At 41.0% G+C, this 16,794-nt stretch overlaps 2 long non-coding RNA genes across 2 annotated transcripts in view; both read left to right on the top strand.

Annotated features, from left to right (window-relative positions):
• The window catches only part of LOC142158401 (uncharacterized), a 604,325-nt gene that overhangs the window by 276,717 nt on the left and 310,814 nt on the right, over positions 1-16,794 (top strand). The window lies entirely within an intron of this gene.
• On the top strand, positions 1,794-8,749 carry LOC142158395 (uncharacterized). Its single transcript, XR_012692767.1, has 2 exons — positions 1,794-2,531; positions 8,274-8,749. It is a non-coding gene; the product is annotated as an uncharacterized LOC142158395 (long non-coding RNA).

Here is a 16,794-nt window from a genome sequence, read left to right as displayed (position 1 = left end):
TTTAGTTTTCAGTTTCAGCTCTGTCAGAAATTTGTCCATGCAGTGGGCATTGGATGTGCCCAGAACAGAGGTATCTGTAACACACCTTTTTTTAGGATTGTAGTGCTTTTTGAATCATGGTAAAAACTCATTCATCGAGCTGTTTGAGGATTATCATTTATTATTTACATTCGTTGGCAGTCATTATTCCGATACTTTAAACGTTGTCACTTAACCTGCTGCCATGAAAATGTTGACACTTGCAGTGTAGACGGCTAGACAATGTTGTCCGTGTGATTGGCGACGTGAATGTCGCCAATCACAATGCAGACATTAAAAGACCAATGCCGCCGGCAGCATTGGTCTTTTAATGTCAACCTGAGGTGAAAAGGCCTCCTGACCAAGCACATTAACAAGCCAAGTACTTGGAATAGTTCAGGTTTATTCCCTTCAGCACGTTCCGGAAGACCAATAAATCTAAGGTTATTGCCCCTCAAGCGACCCTCCAGGTCTGACATTTAAGTTTACATTAAGAAATTTGAGCAGCCAAGTTGGTCAGCTCCCCTTTGAGGGGGGATCATGGGTTTGATTCCTGACCACGGCCTTATCTGTGTGGAGTTTGTATGTTCTCCCTGTGTTTGCGTGGGTTTCCTCTGGGTGCTCCGGTTTCCTCCCACACTCCAAAAACATAATGGTAGGTTAATTGGCTGCTATCAAAATTGACCCTAGTCTCCCTCTCTGTCTGTGTGTGTCTATATTGGGGAATTTAAACTGTAAGCTCCAGTGGGGCAGGGACTGATGTGAATGAGTTCTCTGTACAGCGCTACGGAATTAGTGGCGCTATGTAAATGATGATGTGAAGTCCACCAAGGTAGAGTTACGATTCTCAGCTTCTCCAACTCTCTCACGAATTTCCTGCATGTTGTGCCAAATCTAAGAGAGATCAGCCTGTACTTTATCAGTGGCCCTTTTTTCTGAAGCAGTGATTGTTAATAGCACTTGTTTGAGGGATGATGGATCTTCCTGGCCCTGTTGTTCGGAGTCCGCAGAGGGCTTAGAGGCAAGAGGAGATGTAGGACCATTCTTAGCATTGGTAATGTGTGGTAGTAACAGGGCTGTCTGAATAATATCAAAGTTCTGAAAACAAACACATGTAACAGCTATTGCATCTAATCGTTCAGGAAAGGTTCTGAGCACAATATTATTATACTTCCATTTAAACAGTTAAGGCTTCGAAAGCGACCAGCACTTATTTCACTATGGATCAGTCAATAATATTCACAGCAGACTCGCCAAACTCAGGATAGAAGCAGTAAGTCTGGACACAGGTGCACGGGTTCTGTGTCTGTACAGCGCTGGAACGATGTTCAAGCAGCATGGTGGAAGTAGGCTCACTCCATTAGAGATTATCCTCATTGGTCAGTGATCACTCCAAATCTCTCACTCCTGGCATCTATATATTAATAGTATATTTACTATTATGGGTGACTTATTTCTATGATGCCATTGTCTGAGCAGGGCACATCATATGCCAAATTAAAGGTCTCTGGTCTGTGTATTTGCAGAAAAATATTGGCGTTGTAATCAGTTGTGTAATTTCACAGTTATTTCACAAAACGTCCGCCCGTCCTTTACAACAGTGCCTTACCATTGTTCTCTGGAAAATGTGACAGTTGGCAATACACCTGTGTACCTGCTGGTTGTTCTCAAAACTGTGACCGTTATTTGCAGCCAAAAAATGTATCTTCAATGGAAGAAGTTATACAAATATTGTAGTGTATACAGACATCCTTTAATATAGTGATTGATAATGTTAAATATGATTTTTTGTTAAGGCCTCATAAGGCCTTTGTTCAGCCATTTTATTGTAACTTGTATAGAAATATTATTTGCTAGAAGAGATTATTCATTTTTCTGTTAACTTGCAGTTTTGCAATATGTGAGCCTATGGCCTTGAAGTTGAACTAATAGAGAACACCTGAAGAATGTAACCAGTTATGAAAACAATAATGAGCTTCATATCCAGCTGGTAGTATGGGAGCTGTATCCATGGTGTTGCACATAGCATATCTCCAACTCCCCTTGAGATAAGAAATAATAGGCTCATCTGTCCTTAGAAGGGGGAGAAAAGTAAACACCTCAAGAATACGTGAGAAAGTTAATCAGTAGCGCTTCTCATAAACTAGTGGTATAAACTATTGTATGCATATGACGTAGGATTCATTTATTCAGTAGCCTATAAAAACCTGTATCTTTGTATCAATAAACTAGAGAATATTCCTTGCATACAGAACTTGGTCTGTGTCAATTCTCTCCAGCTGATTGAAGCGCTTCCAGATATACTTGACACCACAGGCTGACTTGGGTCAGAATTTTAGATCTAACAACTTGGAGGTCGCCACAGAGATTCGCTGTCCAGCAGGCTACAAGACAGACAACGGAGGTTTCCCAGCACATTGAACCCCAACATCCGCGGTCAGTAGATTTCTACTCGTTGGTCTTCCTAGTCTGGGTCACCTCATGTCTGTCTGAGGCACCTGACACGCGAATTTGTGAGTCTCAAGTATCATCTGATTAATATAATACAGTATTAACCCAATTTGTTTACTGTAATTGTATTGTTGATTAGATTTTTGAAAGATGATTGAATTTTGAGTGCATGTGTTTGTACCTATGTATGATGTATAAAGCATAAAAGTCACATAAGACATTGATCAAAGAAGCATGTAATGGAATAGAGGGATTTAGAGAGTTATTGTTTTGAACATTGAGTGAACATTTTAGACACCATCCCCAGAGGTATATCAAAGAAGGGAGATTCTGTAATCTGCCCAAATTGTGTAAGAGAGATTTCCAAAAGACCTTCGTCCCAGATACTGTCAAAGAAGCTATTTAGCACGGACATCCAGTACAAGGAGTCCACAGAACGGGACGTCCAGTGCAAGGACAACCCACAGAAACTAGATAAGAGTCTCGATTTGGACTCAACAGAATACTGTCAATACGAGTAATATAGATAGTAAACAAATGACAGCAGCTCCCTCATAGATATGATGCACAAAGACTAAAGGAAATGGGGGAGTAGAAGGTCTGCAGGGAATTTTTCAAGAAAGCGGGGATAGCCAAAGATATGTGTGGATGGAGAAACAAAGGTGTTGCAAGTGGTAATGTGACAAGAACAAAGGGGTATTGAGATCAAACCCCAAGAGATTGTTTGAGGTGGCACAGGAAAGTTAAGAGATCTGAAAAGTCGAAATATATGTGGATATGCTAAATGCATCGGAAGCTGAATAATGAATCAAGTAGGTTGTATATTATAAATGTATGTTTGATCCTGTGCAGCTGAATAAGTGAAATGTGCCCCTCCCTTATTCTGTGTAAATGATTTCAGTGTGTTGAGATAAGAAGCACACTGTTTTTTGTTTTTTGACAATGTATGTAAAATTAAAAAAATGTGTCCGGAGTGCTGATTGATGATAACATGTTGAAGCTAACTTGTATTTAGTGTAATGCTGGGACTTGTAGTTCCACAGCAGTAGGCTGGAAGATGTCAGTTAAGTTTTCTTTCTCTGTATGTGAGTTTTGTCTCCGTCTTACTGCGTGTGAGAGAGATCCGTGATAATTCACATTGTTTGTTCTCTGTCTTAGTGCTCTATAAGGGAGATGTTTGATTTACTTTAAATCACAATGTTTGTCTGTCTTGTCCGTTTTTTACAAGAGACATGTTTCAAGGTTGAAAAAGTTGTACATTCATTGCTTAATGATAAGCTTTTAAAAAGATACAAAAGAAGTTTTAAAATGTTTGGTCCGATTGCACGGACAAGATTGTAAATAATGTACATTATCACTATAAGTACTAGTGTCAGAACAAAGCTGGCTGGGATCCAACAAGCCGTTTCTGTATTTGAACAAAATAATTTTGTTTCTGAAGTTCAGAAATATAGCTTTCTCTTTAATGAAGTTGAGAATTGTGGGAGTGAGCTTACATGCTGTTTTTATCTGTGTTAAAATGGCGCTGATGAATGTTCTCAGAAATCAGGAGGGTTTGTTATGCCTTTAAAGAAATGTTACGAGATAAAATGTCGTCTGTGAGCGAGACTTAAGTGAATATATTTTTACTTTGAACACGAAAATCACAGAATCTAGAAATATGTGTGAATATTTGGTCACGGGAGAGAGATTTTGTTGAGAAAATGTTGAATGATTTACAGACACAATGTATTGTGTCTAACGAGAGTACTCTGATTTATGAGACAGTGCTGCTTTTAAAATGGTTGAATACTTGGAACCAAGATTCCAGATTGAATGTTTCTAAACCCGGAAATTTAATTAGTGTCATTTAAAAGGGCTGTACTAAGAGATGATAAGAAAGGAGTGGCTTTGAACACTCGCCCAGGTCTCGTCACTTTGACATTCTCTATTTGTGAAATTAGGGACTGCCCCTTTGAGGAAATCAAGGCATGGAACGCATAGCGTCACAGTTAAGCTTTTAGCAGCTGTTCACTGGTTACCTGATAACAGTATACACGCATGTTACAGTTACAGTAATTCCTAGTAAATAAATGTTAATCTCTGCAAAAGTTTTTTTATTCACAGGTCTCCAGCTGCAAAGACCCATTAGGCAATCCAGATTGCATTGATTTAACTTCCAATGCACCATCTTTGCACCACAACAAACATAAGTATAAACTAATGAAGGATTTAAATAACGTAAACTCTTCTGAGTAATGATTACCTTGTTTTGGAAGAGATATTAGAGTTTATGTGCTATTCACATAGCAAATGCATGAACTAGGTGGTTTTTCTGTATGTGCAGAAAGCAAAAGGTTTTTATTTGTATCCTCATTACAGTTTTGAGTAAATCAGTGTTTGTAAAGACATTTACTGCCCTTATTTACTGTGCTATAATTGTCATATACTGTAAATAATTCTTTTTATTGTGGGTATGGTAATGCATTGATGGGAATTCTATATTTTTACAGAAATGAAAAAGATTTAAGACTTTAAGAGCAATTGTATGTGCTCCTGCATTAGCACTTCTGGATCATAGCAAGCCATTTATACTCTCCTCTGAGCAGAACCAAATGTTTAACCAATTTTAAGCTGAAATAACTTCAGCGCCAGCACTGGCTTTGCCAGATTATGACAAGCCTTTCACATTATTTTGTTATGAAGTCAGTGCACATGTACAAGGAGTACTGACACAAATACATGGTCGCAAGCTAAGGTCACTTGCATACTACTCTGCTTTAGTGCTTGAAAAGAGTATAGATATTGTGCTAGGACACCCAGTTACCTTAACGGTATCGTACGTTGTGACAGAAACCAAGCACAAGCAAAACATTTGTTACCGGCCAGATTTACTAAGTATGAAGATATACAGCACAAAGGACATTCCCTCCTATTGTGAAATGAGTGACATATAACACTTGCCGAGCGCACTGTGTATTTTCTTCCTCCCTTTCCTTTTTTATTAGAAGAAAAAAAAAAAAAAAAAAAGGAAGCACAAGAGGCCCCAGAGCCTCTCATGTTCACAGATATATGTTAAGACCTTCAGACAAGGGGAATCTGAGTAAACTGTATTTTAAGTTTTTTAAAGGTCCAAGGGAGACCAGAGAGGGGAGTTCATTGATATTAGCAGGAGGAATATAGATTGCACGTTATTTTCCTTTGCTGTGCGCTGTAGATGTGTACTAGACTAGAAAGGAAAGCCAAGTTTGGAAGAACCAGACTCAGGCCCATAGTAATGTATAGATCATTATACATAATTAGAAAATTCTAATATGAAAGTTTAACCCAACCAAATAAAGAAAAGAGCAACCCATGACTACAGGGGTTTACACCCAATGCAGGAATGTGTTTGTGAGTATTGTGGCCCAACACATTATTATATACACTAATAGAACTGATGATGTGGCTTATTAACAGGTTATTTAAGCTAAGTGTTTCTCTTCCAGAAGAATTAAAGTTACCACATCTGTCTTAACCGTTGTACTGTACACTCCATCTAATGAGTGTAAACTTTGTGGAACTCAGAAACCAAGAACCTTGTCCTTGGATTCCACATGCTCCTTACTGAAGCCTATCCTAATGAAGTAGCACTGCTTACTCCCAGTAACGTTACACTTAAGCAGTGCACAATGTTGAATCCTGCTGCCTTATTGCAGCAAGTTTCAAAAGATGGGAGAAGTACCTGTATATATTGGGGTTACCCTAGGGATTTGGGGGAATTCCATTCCAGCTTGAACAGAAAGAAAGGAAAAAAAAAAAATGCAAACAAAATTTTTCTGAACATGATTGCATAGAACTAATGAAACAAGAATCTCTGGTTTTATCTCACATTAAAGATAAACCATTACCAGATGCAGACATCACTCTTTTTGTAGATGGTTCACACTATCACATAGATCCTGTCCCGTATACAGGGTGTGCTGTAACCACACACACAGAAATAGTGATTCAACAGACTCTACCGAGTCACATGTCAGCACAAGAAGCTGAACTAAAGGCCCTGACACTTGCATGCATATATGCAAAAGGACAAAGAGTAAATATTTACACTGATTCAAGTTATGCATTTGTAATTGCGCATGATTATGGCCCTGTATGGAAAAGTAGGGACCTTATGGGTTCAGCAAGCAAACCAGTCAATATGATGAACATACCAGGGCATTGTTCACTGCATTCCAGCTGTCCTCCAAACAGTGATGAAGATGAAGACACACACAGAGATACTACCCCCGAAGCTAAGTGAAATAGACCAGGCCGCACGAGAAGCCGCCATAGCCCCAGTACCCCAAGGGGAGTCTATTTACATGGTGACCCCCTGACCCCTGTTTGACCAGAGCACACTCCAACTTATGGAAAGACAAGCAACAGAAAATAAGAAAAAGACTTGGGCAATACATGGAGCACTAGAAGTGCAAGGAGTGGTGTAAAGGTCAGCGTTTGTGTCTGCCAAAAGTAGTTTATCCCATTATGGCCAATATAACACACGAGAAAGTGCATCTGGGAAAAGATGCTATGGTTGTACTCACTAGCAGCTTATGGATAGTACCAGGGTTCGCCCAAGCAGCACAGTCGTTAGTGGCAGAATGCCTAGTCTGTGCACAAAGTAACCCGAGTAAGTCTGTCCTATGGAAAAGCACACCCCAGACATAATATCCCTATAAGAGGATACAGATAGACTTTATAACTTCCCAAATGCTCGGGCTTTGAGAATGTGCTTGTCTGTGTCAACTTCTTTAGTCACTGGCTGGAGACATGGCTGTATAGAAAAGCAAATGCTAAAGCATTAGCCAAGAAAATTGCGAATGAGGTAATCTGATGATATGGTGTACCAGAGGTCATTGTAAGTGACAGAGGGATACACTTTACGGGGCAAGGATTCCAGAAACTATCACACCCCCTACAGATCCCAAAGTTCAGGATGTATGGAGCGCCTTAATGGTACACTGAAATTGAAAATGCAGAAAATAATGGCTGAAACAGGTCTGCCATGGATCTCATGTTTACCTGCACTCAGTAAAAAAATACTGCTAGGAAAGACACAGGTTTAACACCATATGAGATATTGTTTGGCACAGCAAACAGAACAGGCTGTTATTTTCCATAGCAACTACACCATGTATATAGTGATTTGTTGAATTATGTTGCCTTATTATAGAAACAACTAACTGAAATACATGGTCAAATATTCTCCTCCATTGCAAACCCTAATTTTGATACAGGTACCCATAAACTGCACCCTGGGGGGCTGGGTGGTCGTGAGAAAGCACATCAGGAGAAGTCTTGAACCCAGATACAAGGGTCCTTATCAAGTCCTGTTGACAACTCCCATGGCAGTGAAAGTACAGGAAAGAGACACCTGGATTCACGCATAACACTGCAAAGTCTTCAAATCAGGGGAGTCTTGTTCTGATAAATAGAAATGACTGTCTCATTGTATTGATATGTCTTGCCAGAATAATTGTGACTGAAGTAGGGATTAAGGCCTCCCTAACCCAGTATGAAACAGACAGTTAAGTGACATATTGCCTATGCCACTGTGAGAAACATATGGGAAGGAGTGCTCAACAATTTGCACTCATAGTAGAGTAAACTCTGAAAATGTCTTTGTGCAGATGCATAACCTCATTGGTAAAGTTGTCAGTAATGATTCATGTTGGATATTGGAAATATTGGCATTAGTAGCAAATGGTTTAGCAATCCTGTTGATCGTATAGGTGATAATGAAACTAAATATATGGCTGATTAAGAAGTTACTGACACTTGATTGTTGTCTCTCCAAAAAGGGAACCACTGAAAATCCCGAACCTCTGATGATCACAGAAATTACTTCTGAAACCTGACCAGACTATGAGTGTCATGAATTATTTGGACTAGCAAAGCCAAAGAACTGCAGAGTTTGCAACAAGAAACTACTAAAGATTGAACAAAGGACATGCAAGGCCTGCAGAACTACTATAGACTCATTAACTATCTTTTAAGAAACCATCTTTTAAGAAACCATCTTTTCTAGACATGGACATTTGCCAAAATGCATCTCCTCATAAATCAAGTTAGGACAGGGAGGATCACAGGCTTATTAGTGGGGGATGAGTTGACAGATTCCTAAGGGGACCAACTCTATGCATGTGGCCTCCTACATGTGTATAAGTACCTGCTTATTAAGAATGTGGTTCTATAGATAGGATTAGGTAGGTAGGAGGAGAAAGGGTCGAAAATTGAATAAAAGATGGGAAATGTTAAATATGATTTTTTGTTAAGGCCTCATAAGGCCTTTGTTCAGCCATTTTATTGTAACTTGTATAGAAATATTATTTGCTAGAAGAGATTATTCATTTTTCTGTTAACTTGCAGTTTTGCAATATGTGAGCCTATGGCCTTGAAGTTGAACTAATAGAGAACACCTGAAGAATGTAACCAGTTATGAAAACAATAATGAGCTTCATATCCAGCTGGTAGTATGGGAGCTGTATCCATGGTGTTGCACATAGCATATCTCCAACTCCCCTTGAGATAAGAAATAATAGGCTCATCTGTCCTTAGAAGGGGGAGAAAAGTAAACACCTCAAGAATACGTGAGAAAGTTAATCAGTAGCGCTTCTCATAAATTAGTGGTATAAACTATTGTATGCATATGACGTAGGATTCATTTATTCAGTAGCCTATAAAAACCTGTATCTTTGTATCAATAAACTAGAGAATATTCCTTGCATACAGAACTTGGTCTGTGTCAATTCTCTCCAGCTGATTGAAGCGCTTCCAGATATACTTGACACCACAGGCTGACTTGGGTCAGAATTTTAGATTTAACAATAATATAGGGCCTGATTCATAAAGGATCTTAACTGAAGAAACTTCTTATTTCGGTCTCCTGGACAAAACCATGTTTCAATGTAAGGGGTGCAAACTAGTTTTCTGTTTTCTACATAAGTTAAATACTGACTGTTTTTTCATGTAGCACACAAATACCAACTTTAAATTTCAGTGTACAAATAAGCTATCAAGTATTTGTGTGCTACATGAAAAAACAGTCAGTATTTAACTTATGTGCAAAACAGAAAACTAGTTTGCACCCCTTGCATTGTAACATGGTTTTGCCCAGGGGACTGAAATAAGATACCTCTTCATTTAAGATCCTTAAAGAATCAGGCCCATAGTTATTTATTCATTATACTCTTAATATTTCTACATGTAATTTAGTGTATAAAAAAGTTATTGAAATCTTTTAATAAAGTAATTTAGTCATTACATTTTAGTTTAATTTAAAGCAGTTAACGCCAGGTTTCTCTAGTATCTTTTAAAAGAGGCCAGACATCCTAGAATAATAGACCTACAGAGGGAGTGATTGGTAGCTGATAAAACCTCACAGGAAATTATTGACATTATTTCTAATTTACAATTACATAAAGCCCCAGGGATTGTTGGCTTCACTGTGGAATATTATAAAATATTGAAAAATTAGATAATTCCCTTATTATAACAAGCAATTCACCATTATACTTGACATCAAATCAAGAAAACAAAACTATGAACACCAAACCTCCTGGTAAGTGTCCCATCCTACCTTAGTATCCCACAATCAACTTTTAAATAGGCACAAGGCATCAAAATATTCTTCCGATGCTATTTGATCACCAGTTGGGGTTTTTAAACCATTGCCATTCCGTCAGGGACAGAGACACACCGATCATAGCTGTGGTGGCCTCTTCGACTGATCCAAAGTCCCCTCATATGGTCTGAAATTTAGATTCACACAAAGAATTTGATACAGAATCCTGGTCATTTATGACTAAAGTGCTGAAGAAAAGGGGAGTTGGAGAGGATGTCCTAGAACTTATTAAGTATCATTGTGATACACTCAACATGTAATTATTAATGGCACATGTGGAGAAGAATTGGAGTTGACAAAAGCAACAGGTTACAGCTGTCCTATTACCCCTCCAGGTGCAAACGCAGGATTATTAGAGGGGGATTTCCACACCACACCACTAGAGTGGGCATGACCATTATGCAAGGGATTTGGCTATCGTTAGACAATGCTAGGCAACTCTACAACCCCTTCCCATTCCCTTTAAATACAAGGGCATTGCTGCTTGCACTACAGTTAGCTCCCCCTTCATGATCAATGCAATCCTGACTAATGGGGGGCAGTCACCCAAAAGCAGGACTGCCCATCAGGATCTGTAGAATCTCTCCTGCTTGGGTTAATGAAGGGATTGCACACCCTAGGTGATATAAATCAATTGTGAACGAAGGAAAAAAATTACTTTGTTGAATAATAAAGAAATCAGCGGAGTCTGAGGTGTCCAGATATATGTGATGACTCTGATTTGTTTATTAAGGATACAATGGAATCTTTCTTTAGTATTGTCTTGTTTGTTTATAAAATGGTATTTTAATAGAAAGGTGCTTGTTATTACCACTTTGTGGGAGAGACTGCAGACCTCATAAATACTGTAAACAGTGATGGGCAACAGGTGGCTCTAGGGTATTGTGCAGCCCTTAGAGGGCTTTACCATGTGGCCCTGAAATGTGTCAGGTTGCCCATTGCTGCTGTAAAGACTGTCAATAAGATAAATCTGTGACATATGTTACAACCTGTTGCTGCCAACTGTTTTACATTGTAAACTGAAAACATATTTGTGAAATACTTCAAAAAAGAAACAATGGTTCGACGCACATAGAATCCGACCTATTCTCCTTTTACTCACCATATTCCCTCCTATGGACACCCCCAAACCAGAGAACTAAGGAAATCCATCACATTCCTACTGTCATATTCTCCCTCTCTATATGGGATGTAACTACACGCACCCACCAATTACTCTCCGGCTACTCTATGCTTGCCCCTCTTTGGAACTCTCACTCGTTCCCTCTGGAACACCCAATCACTGGACATGACACAACCTGCTATTTATGTGAGATATGGCCCCCATGCGCATTTTCCCCACATTTGATGCCTTTAGAACCACACTACAGCTTCCCATCCAGGTATTTTATCAATACCTCCAACTTAGGCACTACTTTAATTCTCTGACGCCCCCTCTAGTCCTGGAGCATTGCTCACCACTAACAACTGCACATGTGACCAGGTGCCATTTAATATTAAAAGTGATAGCACTATATATTATTAATTCAGGGGGGGGTTCTGTTGGCCAAAAATCCCCATCCATGCTGAACATGAATATGGAGCCTCTCTATGAATTAGATGCTTTACAGAAGCTCAGAGTCTGTGCTGTGTGCATAAGAGGAGGGATGGGAAGGTCAAGCGGCAGAACAGATCAATCTGCTGCTGAGTGTCTCCTATGTTATCAGAGGGCTCCCAGCTCCTAATGCTAGGAGGAGGGGAATCTCTAGCTGCCTGACCCGCAGGGGAAAGAAGGTGAGTACTGGAAATGTCTGTCTGTCCTGCCAGTGTGTCAGTCTCCTATTCCTACCAGTCTGTCTATCTGTCCTGCTAGTGTATGTGTGTCACTCAGTCTGCCTGTTATAAGGTATTGTTTTGTTACTATTGGAGGTTGAATGCTGAGTGAATGAATAGGGGGATATTTTTTCTCTGATTTCACAGATAGTATTCACTATAATCAGGGGTGCTGACAGGGGGGAGCGGGTACAAATTTCCCGGGCCCAGACCTGCCTGGGGAAATCTGTAGTGGCGAAATCATCTTAAGCTAAGGTACCTTTAGACACCACTGTGACGGATCACCAGGTCATGTGACTGCAGCGGTCACATGGTACTCAGGGCGGGCTGCTGTATATATTCCCGTGCTGTGCAGTGAAGAAGAAGGGGTGCTGGAGAGGGGACATGTGTGACTAAAGGTGCTGTGCAGAGATGGACATGTGTGAATAAAAGTGCTGGGCAGATAGGGGGTATGTGTGACTATAGCTGCTGAGCAGAGAGGGGCATGTGTGATTATAGCTGCTGAGCCTAGAGGGGCATTTGTGATTATAACCACTGGGCAGAGAGGGGGCATGTGTGATTAATCACACTTGCCTCCCCCCCTCTGCCCACATGTTTTAAAGCATGTGGGCAGTGGAGACATGTGTGAGCAAAGCTGCTGGGCAGAGGGCATGTGTGAGTAATGCATTTTTCTGTAGGAGGGTAGCATAGTGTTTTTCACCTGATAGACATGCCCCCAATGATGCACAGCCAAATCCCCAATGGTATGACCACACCCCCTTTGGCGGCGCATGAGTTTACATGCTAATCACCTATAGGGGGCCCCCATTAAGTTGCTGTACCGGGGCCTAAAATTCCTCTTGGCAGCCCTGACTATACTACAGTCATGGGCAAAGGTTTTGAGAATGACACAAGTATTGGTTTTCACAAAGTTTTCTGCTTCAGTGTTTATAAACCTTTTTGTCAGATGTTGCTATGGTATACTGAAGTAAAATTACAAGCATTTTATAAGTGTTAAAGGCTTCTTTTGGCAATTACATAAAGTTTATGCAAAGAGGCAATATTTGCAGTGTTGACCCTTGTTTTTGAAGACCTCTGCAATTCGTCCCTGGCATCAACTTCTGGGCCACATACTGACTGATGGCCGCCCATTCTTGACTAATCAATGCTTGTAGTTTGTCAGAATTTGTGGGTTTTTGTTTGCCCACCTGCCTCTTGAGGATTGACTCAATGGGATTAAGGTCTGGGGGGTTTCCTGGCCATGGACCCAAAATGTCAATGCTTTGATTCACGAGCACTTGGTTATTATTTTTGCCTTATAGCAAGGTACTCAGCGTGCTGGAAAAGGCATTGTTCATCACCAAACTGTTCTTGGATGGTTGGGAGAAGTTGTTCTTGGAGGATGTTTTGGTACCATTCTTTATTCATGGCTGTGTTATAAGGAAAAGTGAGTGAGCCCACTCCCTTGACTGAGAAGGAACCCCACACATGAATGGTCTCAGGATGCTTTACTGTTGGCATGACACAGGACTGATGGTAGCACTCACCTTTCCTTCTCCGGACAAGAGTTTTTCCAGATGCCTCAAACAATCTGAAAGAGGATTCATCAGAGAAAATGACTTTACCACAGTCCTTAGCAGTCCAATCCCTGTACCTTTTGCAGAATATCAGTTTGTTCCTGATGTTTTTTCTGGAGAGAAGTGGCATCTTTGCTGGCCTTCTTGTCACCAGGCCATTCTCCAAAAATCTTAGCCTCACTGTGCATGCAGATGCACTCACACCTGCCTGCTGCCATTCCTGAGCAAGCTCTGCACTGGTGGTGGCCCGATCCCGCAGCTGAGACAGTCCTGGCGCTTGCTGGACATTCTTGGGCACCCTGAAGCCTTCTTCACAACTATTAAACCTCTCTCCTTGAAGTTCTTGATAACCCGATAAACGGTTGATTTAGATGCAATATTACTAACAGCAATATCCTTGCCTGTGAAGCCCTTTTTGTGCAAAAGCAATGATGACTGCACATGTTTCCTTGCAGATAACCATGGTTATGTTATGGCCTACGCCCACTAGATGAGCTTTTAGAACAGGCAGGGTAAAGATCTTCACCTATAGCAGCCGCTTTTTCCGTAGAGCTTTATAGGCTCACAGGTACTCAGATGCCCCCAGGTCTTAGGTTAAGAGTAGTAAAAGCACATCAAAGATGGCCGCAGCGCAGGTGGAATTGGAGGAGCTGGCCTAGGCTGGTGCGGATGGTCAGAAGCAGGCCAAGGTCAGGGTCACAAGCAAGTAGTGGAGTCCATTAAACACGCCAAATGGTCAGGGCAACCCACAAAGGTTCAGAGTCTAGGTACAGGCAGAAGGTCAGGGCAACAAGCTATGGTTCGAAGTCCAGGTAACAGGCGGAGGGTCATACATAGAAAAGCAATCCAGGAAGTACACCAACACAGCACAGAGAATCTGAACGCTATAACCGACATGGAGGCTAAATCCTCCCTGCCTTAAATACTGCTATTGGCCAATTAGGGCTCTGCCCAGTAAACACCCCCAGGAGATGACTAATTAAACGAGGGCTCAATTCGCCCGCAGGCTGGGTGTTGCACGCCCGGCTGTTCAGAATTGCCTGGGCGCAAGCACAGTTATTTTCAGCGTCCGGCCATTGCCCTGGCAACTGTCGAACCGAATACAGTAAGTTATGTCCCGGTCGTCATGGAGACGGCCGGGACGCCCACAGAAGAGAGTTGCGGCGTTGCCCGCGGCTCCTGACAGGTTAACAGAGTAAGAACAATGATTTCAAGCACCACTCTCCTTCTAGAGGGATCTCCAGCCTTGTCCTCGTCAACACTTTCACCTGTGTTAACGAGAGAAACACGGACCTGGTGTCAGTTGGTCCTTATGTGGCAGTACTGAAATGCAGTGGAAATTTTTTTGAGATAAAGCTCATTGGCATGGCAAAGAGGAAATTAATTGCGATTTATCTGATCACTCTTAATGACATTCTGGAGTATATGCAAATTGCCATCATAAAACCTGAGCCAGCAGACTTTGTGAAATATATTATTTGTATCATTCTCAAAACTTTTGGCCATGACTGTATATTAAGGTTGGTAGAGACAACGCTCTGCATGTATCAATTTAATATAAATTTGGATTCCAAAATGTTTAATATATTCCTACATTCCTTAATGCATTTTACCTGCTGTCCAGTCAGCGGCTTCAACCAGACAGTGGACACAGCAAGAATTCTTGGCTCTATGGGAAGTACTTACTGCATCACAGTACATATCTAAAACACACAGATGCAGCTAACTTCACCACAGGCAGGGGAGGGCTGGCAAACTTTAGCCCGGGTGGCTCGGCTCGGCTCAGCAGCCTATTTGGAACATTTTAAATAAGACTAAGTCCAAGGTAGCCCACTCTGGGACTGCCCCCAGGGGCATATGCCAGCGAACCCTTGACCACAGGTAAGATGCTATTGCATAGTATGATTTGTTTTTTTTACCACTTTAAATATAATATTAGTCTAAACTGGTTATTAGATAATACTGTGTGAATAAGCAACACTTGGACTCAACTGTATTTGTTATATACGTAAAACAATTTACAAAAAAGGGTTTCAGGTTTATTTTGTCAGTTTTTTTTCTTTGCTTTGTTCTGAAATCAAGCATTCAGAAACCCCGCTACAGAAATCCTGTGTTTGCCCTTGTGGTCAAGTACCAAAGATAATTTCTGACAGTAATATTGTCACACGCCGGGCGATCGGGTTTCACACCTGATCTCCGGCACTCTTACCTGGTCTTGCCAACAGCTCTCTCTACCCCGGCCACCACCATCTTAATTTCATGTCCGCGCATGCGCAGACCCGATCTATTCATTCCCTCTGCTCCCTTCCTATTTTCTAATGTATTTTGGCTCCAAAATTCAAAAGGCACCTCGGCCTGATGTTTGGTGCCTGTTCTTTCAGTTACCTCTCGGGTGCTAGATGTGGCTCCATTTTCTTCTGCTGTGTTTTCTCCCTTCTGGTGAATTGCATTCTATTTCAACCTGTTGTCCGCAGAGCTGATAATCTACAGAGTATTTCACCGTCATTGCAGTGGTAACCTGCTGACTGCAGACCTGACACTCTACAGAGAATTCACTGCCATTCCAGTAGTAACCTGACTGCAGAGATGACACTCTACATATTATCTCACCGCCATTCCTCCAGTGGTAACCTGTTGACCTCTACTTCTCCTCTCCTTGTGTTGCCCGCCATTGCTGACCATTTCTGCATATTCCCCTAAAGGTTTTGCCTGGTACTCTTAGTAGGGGCCGTGAACTGCGGGACAGACACCGGAAAAACTAAACTGCCTTGCGGCGGTCCCTGGTGAAAAACATCTCCTCGTTAGACTCCTCGCTTTACTTGAGTAGTGTTAATCTAGGCAAACCAAAGGATCCACTAAACTGTGACAAATATTCATACCTTAAGAGTGATACTAGTTCCTAGTAAATTAATATGTTGCATTCTCATGCATAATGATTCAACTAAACAAAATGGCTGCCTACGCTGTATATCCTGTGTATAGGCAAGAGAAATGTTAGATATCATTAATTCGATTTTATATTAATTTTCAACTTGTATTCAGAAATTGCTTTTGTGATCAGTATGTTTTTGGATTGTGGGAGAATATGCAAACTATACAGCGCCCTGGTTGGAATCAATCAACCCCCTGGTCCCACTACATGTTTTTTTGCTGTTTTAATGTAGCTATCTCACAGGATTTGTTAAAATTTCAATGGTTGTGAAAAATGATTATGAAAGATTTTGAAAATACCCACAGGGTGGCAGCAGAGCTGCATCTACAGCTGATTAAATAGTGCCAGTAAGAGTATGACCAAATTTGCTTTTGTCCAAGCAAATAATTTAGGTTCCA

This window comes from Mixophyes fleayi, chromosome 5, assembly GCF_038048845.1.
Source record: "Mixophyes fleayi isolate aMixFle1 chromosome 5, aMixFle1.hap1, whole genome shotgun sequence".
In the NCBI taxonomy this organism is placed as follows: Eukaryota; Metazoa; Chordata; class Amphibia; order Anura; family Limnodynastidae; genus Mixophyes; species Mixophyes fleayi.
Note: the sequence above shows the minus strand (reverse complement) of the source record. Positions and strands in the feature narration are given on the sequence as shown.